The following is a 14,251-nucleotide window of genomic DNA, read 5'->3' on the forward strand; positions in this document are numbered from 1 at the left end:
GTACAACGCTATGATTGGAATTAATGCCACTTGAAAATGGATACAATACATATTTAACCACAATCAAAAAAACACAGAAAAACAAGTCTTCTGTCCCATTCACAAAACAAGCCACTCCACTAAATCTTCTTTTTCAGGCCTAAAAATCCCGTTCTTTTCTGATCATCTCCATGTGATGTGATTTCTAGGTTCACATAGCCTCCTGGCTAACGCCCTCCAGGGGAACCTGCTCTGCCTCTGAAGACCTGGTCCCCAGAATTGAACAGGGGACCATTCTTGGCCGTCTCCCCACAGGGTGCAGCTCTAAGCCACCCAGCTGAACCCCCAGGTCAAGAGCAGCACAGAACGTGCCTCCCCGACTACCTGCTTTGGTTACCAGGGCAAAGGTCCAGTCAGATAGGAAAAAAAAAAAACAAAAAAACCTGCTCCCCACCCCCAGCACCCTGCTGCACTTTCCCCACCCACCTACGTTTCCCAGACAGCTGTGGGCAGCTGCAGCTGGAAGCAAAACCAGGAATGGCAATAGTGGGGAAGGGGCTGCCTCTCCGCTGAGGCCACTCTGGCCTTCCCAGAGATTACGCCACTTCTCGTGGGTGTCTGGCACATGGCAACAGGCAGCACTCAGCGACTGCTCTTACCAGCAACCCACCACAAGTCTGGAGCCATCTTCTCAGTGCTAAATGTGTACAGCTGCCTGGGCTGAGCCAGTCCTGCTGGACTCAATGCCATCCTCGCCCATCTTGGTCCATCTGGGAAAGGTTTGTAAGTTTGAGGCAGGATTGCATTTTAAAGTCTGTTGAAACCAAGTGGGCCTGGCTGTTGAGCTCATACCACCCGTGAGTAATCTACTTCCTGAAACTAAGCCACTCACCCTCTGCAAGGGGTCCTGTGATCTTGGGGTGCAGCTGAAGTGTCACTAACTTGGTAAATATTTCTTGGCACAGGCACGAAGCTTTTCTAGGAAAGCCAGTTCACTGGCCAAATTCATGACCCTTAAGGCAGCACCCTTAAACGAAGTTAAGTCCTCCCTCCTAGTTGTGCAATTTATGCCTGGGACAGGGACAGGAGGGTGTGCGTGTGTTAGAATAACCACATGTAAGTGAAAACCCAACCTAGCTTTACAAATCTCTACCTTCTTCCTTTTCTTGACTCCAGATTTTTTTTTACTATCTGGGCCAATAATAGGTTGACTTTGGAAAACTTTTCTTTGCCAATATTTTGCCTGGAATTTGAAATGATAGGGATCTCCCTTTTCTGTGAGTTTTTTTTTTTTTGGCTCAGGGAGTCCATACACTTGATCTTGTATGCCTCAAGACTGTGCCCACCTGGCTGCACCTGGAGACAGGTGTGTGTGATGCTTTAGACTTAAGTCAACTTGAGAAAGCCTTTTGCCTTGAAGAATAAGCAGTTTCTTTATGGCTGAAACAAACCTTTCTTAATCCTTTCAAAAAGACTCCTGTGCTGTCTTCTCCTCTTTCATGAAATAGGCAATATGGCGGCGGGGTGGGTGGTGGTGGATCTAAATTCTCCGATTAAACATACGGAGACAGGTGGGTGGGCTCTGAAGCAGGAGTAGATCAAGCTGAGATGTGATTCTCGGTGAGGAATCAGGGGAGGCTGTGAGTCTGGCATACAGAGGTCATGCTCAATTTCCAAACTTGTCATCAACAATCTTCCTCCATCTTTCTCGGAACTCGCCTTTTTCATAAAGACCTTAGAGACCCATGAGACTGTTGGGCTTCAGGGATCACCACCGCCCAGGGGGATCTTCTGAGACACAGAATCCCACGATTCTCCCTGAACCCGGGCATGGTTCTTGCTGTGGACTCTGGCTTCCCTCACGAGGATTTGTGCCTGTGTTGTCAACCATCCCTGCAAGGTCTATCCCAGGATCAGATCAGGCGCCATGCACCTGCCATGCGATCTCCTTCAGGTGTACCAGAGAAAGAAGCTGACTGCTTGACTCCGAGAGGTAAGAGTGCTGTGCAGACTTGGTGCTGATGGAACCTAGGCTCTGAGGCTCAGAGCAACAGCACCCGCTCCAGCCCCTTGAGAACTGGGCAGGGTGCTCCGTGGGTCCAGAGCTGCCTGGGAAGGGCCGCTGGCAATGGAAAGAAGCAATATGCTGGCTGCAGAGGCCCAGGGTTGGCCATCCAGGCAGCAGCAACACTGACACCACTGTTTGTCCTTGTTCATTGTTTCCTTTCTTTCCAGCAGGCCTGCCACTCACCAGGCAGCATCGCTTAGCCATAAGTCACCGATGGCCTGCAGGAATTTGGTCTTCAATTGTTTCCTTTTTTTTTTTCTTTAAAAAAAGAGTTATTTGTTTTTTTGAAAGTCACAGTTACAGAGAGAGAGAGGGACAGACAGGGACAGAGATCTTCCATCCACTAGTTCACTCCCCAAACTGCTGCCAATGGCTAGGGTTGGGCCGGGTCGAAGCCAGGAACCTCCTCTAGGTCTCCCACATGGGTGCAGGGGGCCAAGCACTTGGGCCATCCTCTGCTGCTTTCCCAGGCCATAGCAGAGAGCTGGTTTGGAAGTGAAGCTGCCAGGACTGGAATCAGCACCCATTTGGGATGCGAGTGCCACAGGTGGCGGCCTAACTTGCTGTACCACGAGGTTGGTCCCTCCAATTTTTTCCTTTTAAACTTTAATTGGTGCCTATTTCTCCTCCATGGCATGATCCTTTTCACTTATTTACTGTAAGGGATGCAGCCATAGATGGAGTGCGAATCTGCAGCAGAGCATCTTGGAGACGGGATCATGTGCTCAGAAACCTTCTGAAGTGCTGTTTGGAACACACTGGGGTGTGAGCAAGAAAACGCTTAAAATACAGCCCATGAGCGCCCTGTAACTCACGTATGCGGCAGGGTTACCAGGAACAGGGAAATGCCAGACTGTATGGAGGAGCAGCTGACCCAGTGTTTGGTACCCAGATGTGGCGTGTGCTTGTCATGCAGCTGCTGGTGGTGCCAGTGCTCCAGAGTCTCAGGGGAAACCTCTTGGTGTCTGTGACCCCCTCCTATCCAGGCTCAGCCTGGGAAGCTATGAAGGCCACACAGGAGAGAGGACAGAATGAAACAACAGAGACAGGAGGTCCACGTGGGACTGAGTGAGCTTGGCTACTTTGGCGGCTTTTTGAGTCGTGGGAGTAAGTGTGATTCACAAACTTTCCCCCGCATCAGCTCATGCCTTGGGGCTCTCCCATGCACGTGGCAGACCCCCTCCCCCACATAACGACCAACACATGCACAGGGCCCCACGCCACTTCTTAGTTTCTGATTCATAAATATTGATCATAAGGGAAGGCAAAATCTCTTCCCATACATGATTGCATCGCATTTTCAAGGCAAGTGCGAGTGGCAGGCAGTGGAGAAACAGATGCTGACGGGGGTGAAGCGCCAAGTCCAGAGTTCCCCTGTGAAGCGAGCGTAACTTCTGGTTCCCAGCGTGGCCGGGGCTGGTGCCCACTGTGGGGTCACTGCCCCGGCTGAGCTAACACTCGCGGCAGGAAGGGTCCGCACGGCATGGCCTGACGGTTTCATTTATGTTTTCATGGTTCTTCTTTCAAAGGAATCTAAACCTTGACAGACATTAGAAATTTAATAATGGTTGAAGAGCAAATCCCAGCATGTCTCCAGAGCAACACAGAGTCAGATTCTGAAGGCAAATAAGCCCTTGCTTTCTTCTCCTCTCCCTGGCTCTGCTGGCCGGGTGTGCGGGAACTGGGTGTGTCGGGCAAGGGGAGAGGAGACTCCAGAACATACCATCATGATTATCTAACAATAACAGCACTCTCACTGGCAATGGCCTCTGAAAAGACCAAACGCATGAGGTTTCTCTTACTCTACATGGCAACAGGCTTCCGAAGTTAAGAAAAAGAAAATAAATGAAAACACAAACTGTTTCCTTAGCTATCGGGGATACTGGTTTCCTTCTTAAAACTTCAATGTTGTAAACTGAAGAATGCACTCAAACAAAGCTTTGTGTATCTTGTTTCAACTGAGAGTCATTTCCAATTTTCCAGAAAAGGATATTTAACCAATGTGGCTAAATTTAAGTAACTTAAGCTCAGTTAATTTCCCCTTGAAAAAACCATATCAGAAAGTAAGCACATAGAAAATAAAAGTCCCAATACTGACATTATAACCCTAAACACACTAGCTCTGGGCACAGTCCAGGAACACACGGCCCAGTTCTCCCAGTCACTGCCTCGAAGTTGACAGCACACAGGCACGCGACAATGGCACAGCACGCGCATTAAAAACAAGCGGCAATTGTCACGGCCCCACTCGCCATGCCTGGCCATGTTCACTTTTACTTTCTGGGAAGTAGCTTTTCTTTTCAAACAGAAAACCTGGCAGTGTTAGCCCCACCAGTACCGTTCTTATTCTACAACCACAGGAAGCCTAGAGAGATTTCTATGTAAAGAAATACACAGTGGCTTCAGATAAGCCTGCAAGATCTCCCAGTGGACACAGGGAAGGAACGGTGGGAGACGGTGTGTGTGTGTTTGTGTGTGTGTGCGCGCACGTGCACGCACACATGCCTGTGTGCAGGAGGGATGGGCCTCCTGTAATCTGAAAATAAGGGAGTGTGGTTCCAGGTGGGATTCTGAACAACACGATCCATTTTCTCTGGACACACGCTGGGTCCACAGTCATTTTGCTTCCAAAGTCCTCCAAAACACTATCCCATTGTGTCCCATCTTTGGCCCACAAGGCATCCTCTAGTCAAATCCTGAAGAACAGCATCACTGCTCATGACACACTCCGAGGTGGTAAGGAGAAGCAAGCGGAAGGGCTGCCACACAGAAACTGGCAACGTCAAAGGGCTGGGTGCACGGTCGCCTCCCGGCTGCAGACAGGACCTCAGGGACCTAACACAGGCTGTGGGACTGGGAACGCAAGCTCTGGAGCTCCAGATGCAAAAGTAAACCCAGACCCCTCCATCACCAGTCACGTCCAAAGAGGGCACAGGGACAGTGGTTTGTGCATCTAAAGACTTGGCCCTGGCTTCAGGACACTCACTTGGACAGTCCTGTCTGAAGATCTTTACATCTAGGAGCTAAACCCTCCACTCCGGCCCAGGCCTTAGGGTGTCCTCTGAGTCCACTCAGCATCCTGCATCAACTGGAAAAGGAAGGAAGTACTTAAATATTCTTGGTTGCAGATTGGTATTTTTAGCACTTTTAGAAAAGATTAGACTGGCTTCCATATAATTCATTTCTCATAATATTAGCACTTGTGTTTTAAGAGCACGTAGCAGAGAACTATTGTTAGAGAAGACAGGATCAGAATAAAGTGGCTGAGTTATAAGGGATATTACTCATTCTCTGCTTTAGCTGAAAATATCTTCTAAATGTCTAACTTTCCAAATAGCAGTTTCAAAATATTCCTCACCCAATGGATTGCAGACAAAAAAGATTCAGCAAAAAGTAACTCGAAATATTTGACTTTCCACCCCAATCCCCAAGAACTATGGGGAACAACCTTATCTGTGGGTTCCCCTATGTCCTGTCATATACAAAACACAAACCCAAGTCAATAAAAAAGCAGTATTTGAACGTCTTCCTTGCTTCCTCCACTTCTACCTGTGTCTATCTCTTGGCCAGTTACTATTTTTAAATCTTACCCAGCACAAGGGAAAGGGCTTCATATTCAAAAGAAGTTTGGGAGGGAGCTGGGTTGTGGCACAATGGGTTAAGTTGCTCCCCTTCCAATCCAGCTCCCTGCTGAGGCACCTGGGAAAGCAATGGTCCTGCCACCCACATGGGGGACCCGAATGGAATTCCTGGCTCATAGCTTCAGCCTGGTCTAGCCCCCATTGTTGAGGTCACTGGGGAAATGAACCAGTGGATGAAAGATCTCTTTCTCCCTGTCTCTCTCTCCATCTTGCTCTGTTATTCTGATTTTTAAATAAATAAGTTTTTTTTTTCTTAAAAAAAAAAAAGGTGTTTGGGAACAAGGCTGGACCAAGAAGAAGCTAACAGAAAAGGGAGGATTACCTAGGGTTTCGATCATCCATTCTCTCCCAGCAGATCCTACACACTCCCCCGCCCCCTGCACACACACACAGAGTGATGGGCAGGGATGGCCCCAGTACAGCATCTCCGCATTGACAAAAGCAGCAGAAGCAGCAAGGTTGCCCCGCTTTCCCTCCCCCTCTCCCCCCAGGCAGGTGGGAAGTCTTCATCACAGAGGTGCCTACCTTCACGCAGGAAAGGGATGGCCGGCTCCCCGGCGACACAGAGCTGCCTGGGCAAACAGGGCCACCCATTTAATCACCACCAAATCATACCCTTGGCCCTCTAATCACACTTCTGCATGACTGTCCTCTCTTCTTTCAACACAAACACGCGAGTTTGCCTGTTTCTTTGGGTCTTCATTTCTGAAGGCGTCCACGTCCTCCAACACTTGTACTTCAATAAATGTCCGGACTTGTCTCCCATTAAAACCTAGCTTTTATTACAGCAGCTTCAGCCATGAACCAAGTGATGGGGAAGAAAGGTATTTATTTGCCTCTATGATCGATTGAAAGAAAGAAAGAATGAATGAAATGCCCTTTAAGCACAAGAGTTCCAACATGTGAGCGAATTTTCTCCTTCCTCCAAAGCCAAATATTTGACTGTGCTTTTTAAGACTAATTAAAACAATATTGTGGGATTCAGGCATGTGTGGGCTACAGAGAAGAACAACCCACCCCACAAAGCACTTCATTTCTTCAAACAGACACTGAAGCCATGTGAGGGTTCTGCCAGCGCCTCCGGAGACTTTTGCTTTATTTCATTAATATTCACACATCCACTGGGTAAGAACTGCAGCTTGGAACTCCGATTTCCATTACAAAGCCTGCGAAATGCCAGGCATGGGTCCTGGCTTGTGCAGCCTGGGCAGTGCAGGCAGTGCGCTGGTCTCCTCCATTACTGGGGCGTGCACGCTGCCAGCTTGCAAGAGAAAAGCTGAATGAGTCAGCTGCAGGGCTAAACCACACGAGAATACTACGTGCGTGGAGGAGTTAGGAGGACAGACATTGGGTGTTTGTTGTTGTTAACATTTTGCTCTCTTTAAATAGGAACATTCATAAAATCTGTCTTCAAAGGCAGCAACAGACAGGCCTATCCCCTTATACATATGCTAACACACTGGCCAAGTTGGTTACCTAAATACCACAAAGTGTACTGTAGCCGCCAGGATCAATAACAGCCCTTTCAAGGACAGTTCCACAGAACATGGCCTCTTCCTAACGCCTGCTCCTGCTCTGGCTGTCTCCCACGCGCTGACTTCCACAGAAAAATGGGAAGTCAGGAGATAGCAAATCAGGTTACAGAACGAAGGAAACACGCAGCAGAGTTTGGGCAGAACACATGTTCCAATAGGACCAACAGACCTGGTGGAACGCAGGGATCCCTGGCTTCTGCAGGCTCCACTGTGGGGATCTCTTCTGTATCCTGGCAGGTCCCTTCCCTTGGCGCTCTGGAAACCCGAGTCCAAACCTCTTGAGCCCTGTGGTTTCTTAAGAGTTGAACGGGGATGCAGGCCTAGGGCATCGACACCCCGGAGCACCTGCTAAAGCAGGAGAGAAGCTAGTACATTCTGAGCAGCCTCGGGACTTGTTGCCCAGTGGAAATCTTGGAAGTACTACCAGCATCAAATGGCTAACACTTTCCTAGAACTTCGGATCTGATCTGAAGATTGAAACCAGGACCCTAAGGGGATTTGAAAACTGAGCATAACCATGAGAAATGGAGATGGTGGGTATGTCCAAGACCTTTTTAAAGCCAGAAGCGAGAGGTCACTTCACAAGGCTGAGGACCAGTGGCTGGCCACTCTCCTTTCCAACAAGGATCTGTGGCGGGTGCAGGACCTCCTTTGTCCAGGATCAGACTCAGTTGTTCGACATCTGTCCCAGGACTGAGCCACGGGCTGGCTTTTTCTTTTTTTGGATTTGGCCTCCGATGTTCAGGCGCAAGTCAGCACACACAGATGAATAGATTAACTGAACTAATTTAAGGGAGCCCTCCCATGGAAGGATTCTGTGTTAGCCATCTATATTTAGGTAAAAGTTTAAGCCTGTGTCAGACACTTAGGAAGGACTGGGTTTTCAAAACCTTGCGAGGGCTCTCTACCACAAGAGCTTCCTCCCAGACTACTCACTTGTTCGGAGGAGCTCGGATGTCCCATAGCCATGAAGTATTAAGACGGCCCAGGGAAGGTGACCTCGTTCAGATGAGGGTGACTGGCCTTGCTTTCATAAATGCAGGGAGCACTTACTGTGTTGTTTTCCCAGCTGCAAAATATCCCTCCCAGGTGAAACCTGATACAACTTAATTTGATATGACAACTCTATTGAACTGCTACCAGAAGCAATCATTTTGATTAAATCACAGTTTCTTTTTTTTTTTAATTTATTTTTATTTATTTATTTATTTTGACAGGCAGAGTGGACAGTGAGAGAGAGAGACAGAGAGAAAGGTCTTCCTTTGCCGTTGGTTCACCCTCCAATGGCCGCTGCAGCCGGCGCATCTCGCTGATCTGAAGCCAGGAGCCAGGTGCTTCTCCTGGTCTCCCATGTGGGTGCAGGGCCCAAGCACTTGGGCCATCCTCCACTGCACTCCTGGGCCACAGCAGAGAGCTGGCCTGGAAGAGGGGCAACAGGGACAGAATCCAGCGCCCCGATCGGGACTAGAACCCAGTGTGCCGGTGCCACAAGGCGGAGGATTAGCCTATTGAGCCACGGCGCCGGCCTTAAATCACAGTTTCTAAGTCTCGTGTTTAGTGGCAAACTGAAGACTCCCCACTGCTTCTTGTGTTCTTCTGCTATCGCTTAGTCAGACCTCAGGCCTGGCTAAGGAACAACTTTAAAGTGTTGCACTTGAGGAAAAATCTCAGAATAACTCTTGTGCCTTCTTGGTCCCTGGGTAAGCAGCTCTCCATGGCGATGAACTCTCTGCCTATCCCACTTATGTGAGGGTCACGTGGGGCATGGCTCCACAGATGCCAAGGGATGCCCCACATGGTTGCAATGGTAAGAGGGTGGATGGATTTTCTTCCTGTGTTGCCAGCATTTAAAAGCATCTGCAGAAACGCCGACTCCAGCTGTGTCTTCCTGCTGGTGGAGACCACACACCTGTAGGGTAGGAACCAAGCCAGGACCTCCCCTCTCCCAGTGCCAGAAGGGCCTTGAGGGAGCAGAACCGATTATCTTCTGCCTTCTCTTTTGGTCTGCTGACTCTTGGGCATGCTGAAGAGGTCACGTTTTAAACAAGCAGCTTTGGCGTTCTGACTTTTGAGAAGTTTCTAGCCAAAAAGAAGCAACTTAAAGCAGCAGCAAACTCTTGCCTTTCCAGCCCTAAAAATGGAACAAACATCCTCAGTAGCCTCTTTGCTGCCACGGAATAGATTTCCTTCTTAAATCAGATGAACCTCTTGCCAGGCTTCTTGCCCACCTGCAGAGGAACCTGGGCCTTCTTTGCATGAATTTTCTTTCCTGTCCTACGTGGGCATTTCTCTTTGGGTTCCAGCTGGATGTGCACACAGGGCTAGGTCCCCGAGGGAAGAAATGAATGGGTTTTCATCACTCCCCTCACTTGACTGTCAGTGCCCCAAGCCTGGCTTCTTAACGATCCGGAGAGAGGCCACTGGCTCAGACAGAGCCATCAAACGCTCCAGAAAGGCTGGAAGAGGCTCCTCCAGGGTGAGGGTCTGGAAGAAGGAGCCAGGCCAGATCCTCGGGCTGAGGTTTGAAGTTTGAGACTAATGGCCCTTACTGTTTACACAGACAGAAGACAGAAATTTGAGCTCTGCTTGGCGCGGCCAATATGATGACCGGGAGGAGAGTTATGCTATTTCTTGTCTGCTTGGCTGGCCCAGGGCCCTGTGGGCTGCAGGGCTGCTGGGACTGGTGTCCCCTGCTAAGGGTCTCAGAGTGCCCTCACCCTGGCCCAGGATACAGGGCCTCCACCACTTCCTCTCTGCGGATGCCCACGCTTTCTGACAGCAGGTGAGGGCTCCACAGACTTCCAGAGAGTTCCTTCTAAGCCGCTGAGAGGTCAAAGGAAAGCAGCCCAGACTTCAAGAACTAAAAGCAGCAGGCAGCCTGCTCTGCTGACTCTGACACACAACCCACGGTTGAGTACAAGACAGTCATTATTTCTGCCCAGACCCCGAGCTCGCTTTTATTGTGCGTCTTGTTTTCTGACTTTGGAAGCACCAAATAAGGATGACTTTTGGTTCAAGGTAGGAGCCATGACTGTTTATATGACCTCACTCTGTCTTACATAATATATTCAACAGGCCCTTTCGGCTCAAGTGTGAAAGAGCCAAATTCTGCCGCCAGACAAACAGGTGCTATTCCCTCTGAAGTTGGGGTGACATGGCCCTCAGACAGCGGGGGGCAAACTTCACTCTTAGGCAAGGATGTGATGGGCAAGTGATGGTTTCCAAGCCTGGAACGTAGGCTCCAGAAAAGAGCCACTGGAGAAAGATGCAAACAATGTCTCGAAAGTCCAAATCAGCAAATATTTCGCATTGCTTACAAATGTGCTGCTCTACCTCCCAAGGCTACAAGGTAACCTTTGAGAAAGGGCCTCTGCGAACTACTGGAGACCATTCCCGATCTCTTCCGGTGAGCTTCTAACACAGGCGGAACGTAGCACGGGCCAGCAGACCACACTCTCAACCACCGAGACCACAATATTTCCTCCCAGTCTCGCCCGGGGAAGAGCCAGTGCTGCTTTCCATGGTTGCACTTTCTCCTTTCACTATCCCCACACTGCAAACTGACATTTAATGGTAACTGATCTTTATTTACGCACTCCCTTGTTCTTTACATGTATGTAGTCTTAGGAATGAGCCCACATGCTCACAACATTTAAAAGTAATGTCATCCTCTCATAATAACTTGGATGGGCTTTTATAAAACCAATGACAGGGCTGGTGCTGTGGTGCAGTAGGCTAATCCTCCACCTGTGGTGTTGGCATCCCATATGGGCACCGGTTCTAGTCCCAGATGCTCCTCTTCCAATCCAGCTCTCTGCTGTGGCCTGGGAAAGCAGTAGAAGATGGCCCAAGTGCTTGAGCCCTGAACCTCCATGGGAAACCCAGAAGAAGCTCCAGACTCCTGCCTTTGGATCAGCTCAGCTCCAGCCACTGTGATCACTTGGGGAGTGAACTAGTGGATGGAAGACCTTTCTTTCTCTCTCTCCCTCTCACTATTTGTAACTCTACCTTTCAAATAAATAAATAAAATCTTCAAAAAATTGGTGACAGCTTTTACACAGCTCAAGTGGTCAAACCCTCAGGTAGGCAGGGTATCCTCTCAGGGCCCTGGGAACACTGGCCAGCCCTTGCTAAAGTCCCACTGCTTCCCAGCTATAGATGCCATGGGGGGTGGGGTCCCCAGTGGCAGGCTCCACATCAGGACTAAGCACAATGTCTACAGATGACTGAAAATAGTCTCCTATGGGACTGGTGTTGTGGCCTAGCAGGTAAGGCCTCTGTCTGCAATGCCGATTCCCTTAGGGGCACCAGTTCCTGTCCTGGCTGCTCCACTTCCCATCCAGGTCCCTGCTAATGGCCTGGGAAAAGCAGTGGAAGATGGCCCAAATGCTTGGGCCACTGCCACCCATATGAGAGACCCAAAAGATACTTCTGGTCCCTGGCTTTGGCCTGGTTCAGCGCTGGCCATTGTGGCCATCTATGGAGCAAACCAGCAGATAGAAGATCTCTCTCTCTCTCTCTCTCTCTCTTTCTCTCTCTCTTTCAAATAAATAAATAAATCTTTGAAAAATATAAGTCTCCGGATAGACAGACATATGGAGCAAGACAACAGAGACTACTCATTACACCTGCATCACCAGTGCTGTATCACATGACCCCCCTTGACCCAGGCAGGCTGAATGACTCAGAAAGGGTCATGTGAACTCAGAGGTAGCTAGTCTGGAGATTGTGCAGGGACCAAAACACAGGATAAAGTTAAAATCTGAGCTGAGGATAGAACGGGCCATCAAAGAAGGCAGTACCTTTCTCTGAAGGGAGGAGAGAACTTCCACTTTGAATATGGCCTTGTCTAAATAAGGTCAGAGTTGGGGAACTCAAGAGGCTTCCATAGCCTTGGCAGCTCGTGACAAGGGCATCGGGTGATTACTGACAACATAAATAAGAGTGTCAATTGTTAAATCAACAATGGGAGTCACTGTGCACCTGCGCCCCATGTAGGACCTCTGTCCTTAATGTGTTGCACTATGAGAATTAATGGTAAATCTATTACTCAAACAGTACTCTATACTTTGTGTGTCTTTGTGGGTGCAGCCTGTTGAAATCTTTACTTAGTATATACCAAGTTGATCTTCTGTATATAAAGATAATTGAAAATGAATCTTGATGAAGAATGGGATGGGAGGGGGAGTGGGAGATGGGATGGTTGTGGATGGGATGGAGTTTATGGGGATAAAAGCTGCTATAATTCAAAAGTTGTACTTTGGAAATTTATATTTATTAAATAAAAGTTGTAAAGAAAAAAAAAAAGAAAAATATAAGTCTCCTATATCATCCCTATTCCCCTCCACCATAGCACTGGAGTTCAAAAAGTTCATGGAAAATGGAGCTAAAGAAACATTTATTTGGGGGAAGAAGTTGTGAAAGCCCATGCAGAACAAGGTCTTCAAAAAGTTCATGGAAAATGAGTGTGATGAAAAAACCACACACGGATTTCAAAGATTTGGGGACCAAAATCAACTTATCTTTTAATTCCATTCAGTAGGCTTGTATTCCCTCTGCTCTTAGGGGAGTGCCAATATTGCATGTAAGTAATCGACATGCATCCCAAGGCTCAAAGAAATACAATGTAGAAGCAGAACAGCTAACTACAGCCTGACGGAAAATATAAAATCGGAAAAGGAAGCAGCAGATGGCGGTAATGATGTGACATCTCTTCCACTCCACTCCTCCACACCACCACCCTCCCACCCTCGGCCCCTCCCTGCAGGTATTTCCTGCTCAGGTCTTGCTGGACCTCTTCCCTGAGGTGTCAGTTCAGGCTTGCATATTGAACCCAGATAATCCAAGCCTCGATTTCACGGCTGCTGGCAACGGGTTCATTGCCATGGTCACTGGCACTGAGATGTAGAAACCTACCCTGAGACAGGTCAAGGTTCTGACCTCACACATACTATTGACTGTGGAATTCTAGAAGACTGCGTCATTTCATATTTGCAGTCAAGTCTAAGATTCCAGGCCCAGCATTTAAGACCTACCACGGTCTTGCCCCAAGATGCCTCTCCCACCTCTCACCTCCTCACCCCATGCCCGAGTCCAGACACTGCACTGACTCATGCTACCTCTCCGTCTGCAAGAACACTGTCCACCTCCGCTTGCAAGGTACTCCCATCCCTTCCTGGCCTTTGAAAACGGCATTCAAGAAACACACAGCGGTCACTACGAGCCAGGTGCTGTTCTGGGCACGTTGTACCTCACTTAAAGTCACACCAGCCCCACCTGAAAGGTGGAGAAGCAGAGCTGTAACCTAGCTGGCTCAAGAACCACACAGAAAAGTGGCAGAGCCAGGGGTCACAGCCCAGATTCTGTGTTCTTCGCAAAGATGACGCTAAGCGGGACCTTCCATTAAGACCTGCAGGTCTCACTTGTGGCTGAAACTAACTTCTCCTGCCTCTCAGGTTCCACAGCCCCTTGGCTGGTGGCGTCTCTCTTGTGGCCTCACCACTTTCTATCTAACTTTCAAGGTATTTATGGGTGCTTCATCTTCCCTGGTGGGCGGCAAGCTCCTTGAGGACAGAATCCCATGGCTGACTCTTAAGTAGGTCCCCAGGGCTCACTCCCGAGCCCTGCACATGCCCCAGGGGTGCCTGTCAATATCTGTCAGGGGAAGCAAAAACTGAGGCCGGAAGGGGCATCTACTCAGCTAGAGGACTCCTGCTGAAGTGAGGGCGCACTTCATTCTTTGTTATCTCTCTGCAGTTGTAATTTTTCATGTTTACTTTTGTTGCTGCGGTAGCAATTTCAGGTGCTCTGGGTAAGGAATACGGGTAACCTCCAAAATTAAACCTACGCCTTGGGAGCATGAGAGGCAACAGCAGTCAAGCTCCCCTCTGTTCTTCCATGTGCAAGAGCCACCTATGGAGGTAGTGGTTATGATAGTGACAACTAGCATCAATTATAAAACACGAGGCACTTTACATCCGGCAATCCTTTCAACAACCCTGTAAGCTAGGCCTTCTCACCCTTCCCTT

At 48.9% G+C, this 14,251-nt stretch overlaps 1 protein-coding gene across 2 annotated transcripts in view; it reads right to left on the minus strand.

Moving 5' to 3' along the window:
• Positions 1–14,251, minus strand: part of SAMD4A (sterile alpha motif domain containing 4A) — a 227,777-nt gene that overhangs the window by 103,695 nt on the left and 109,831 nt on the right. The gene's annotated exons all lie outside the window — the stretch shown is intronic.

The sequence above is a fragment of the Lepus europaeus genome, chromosome 11 (assembly GCF_033115175.1).
Source record: "Lepus europaeus isolate LE1 chromosome 11, mLepTim1.pri, whole genome shotgun sequence".
NCBI lineage: Eukaryota > Metazoa > Chordata > Mammalia > Lagomorpha > Leporidae > Lepus > Lepus europaeus.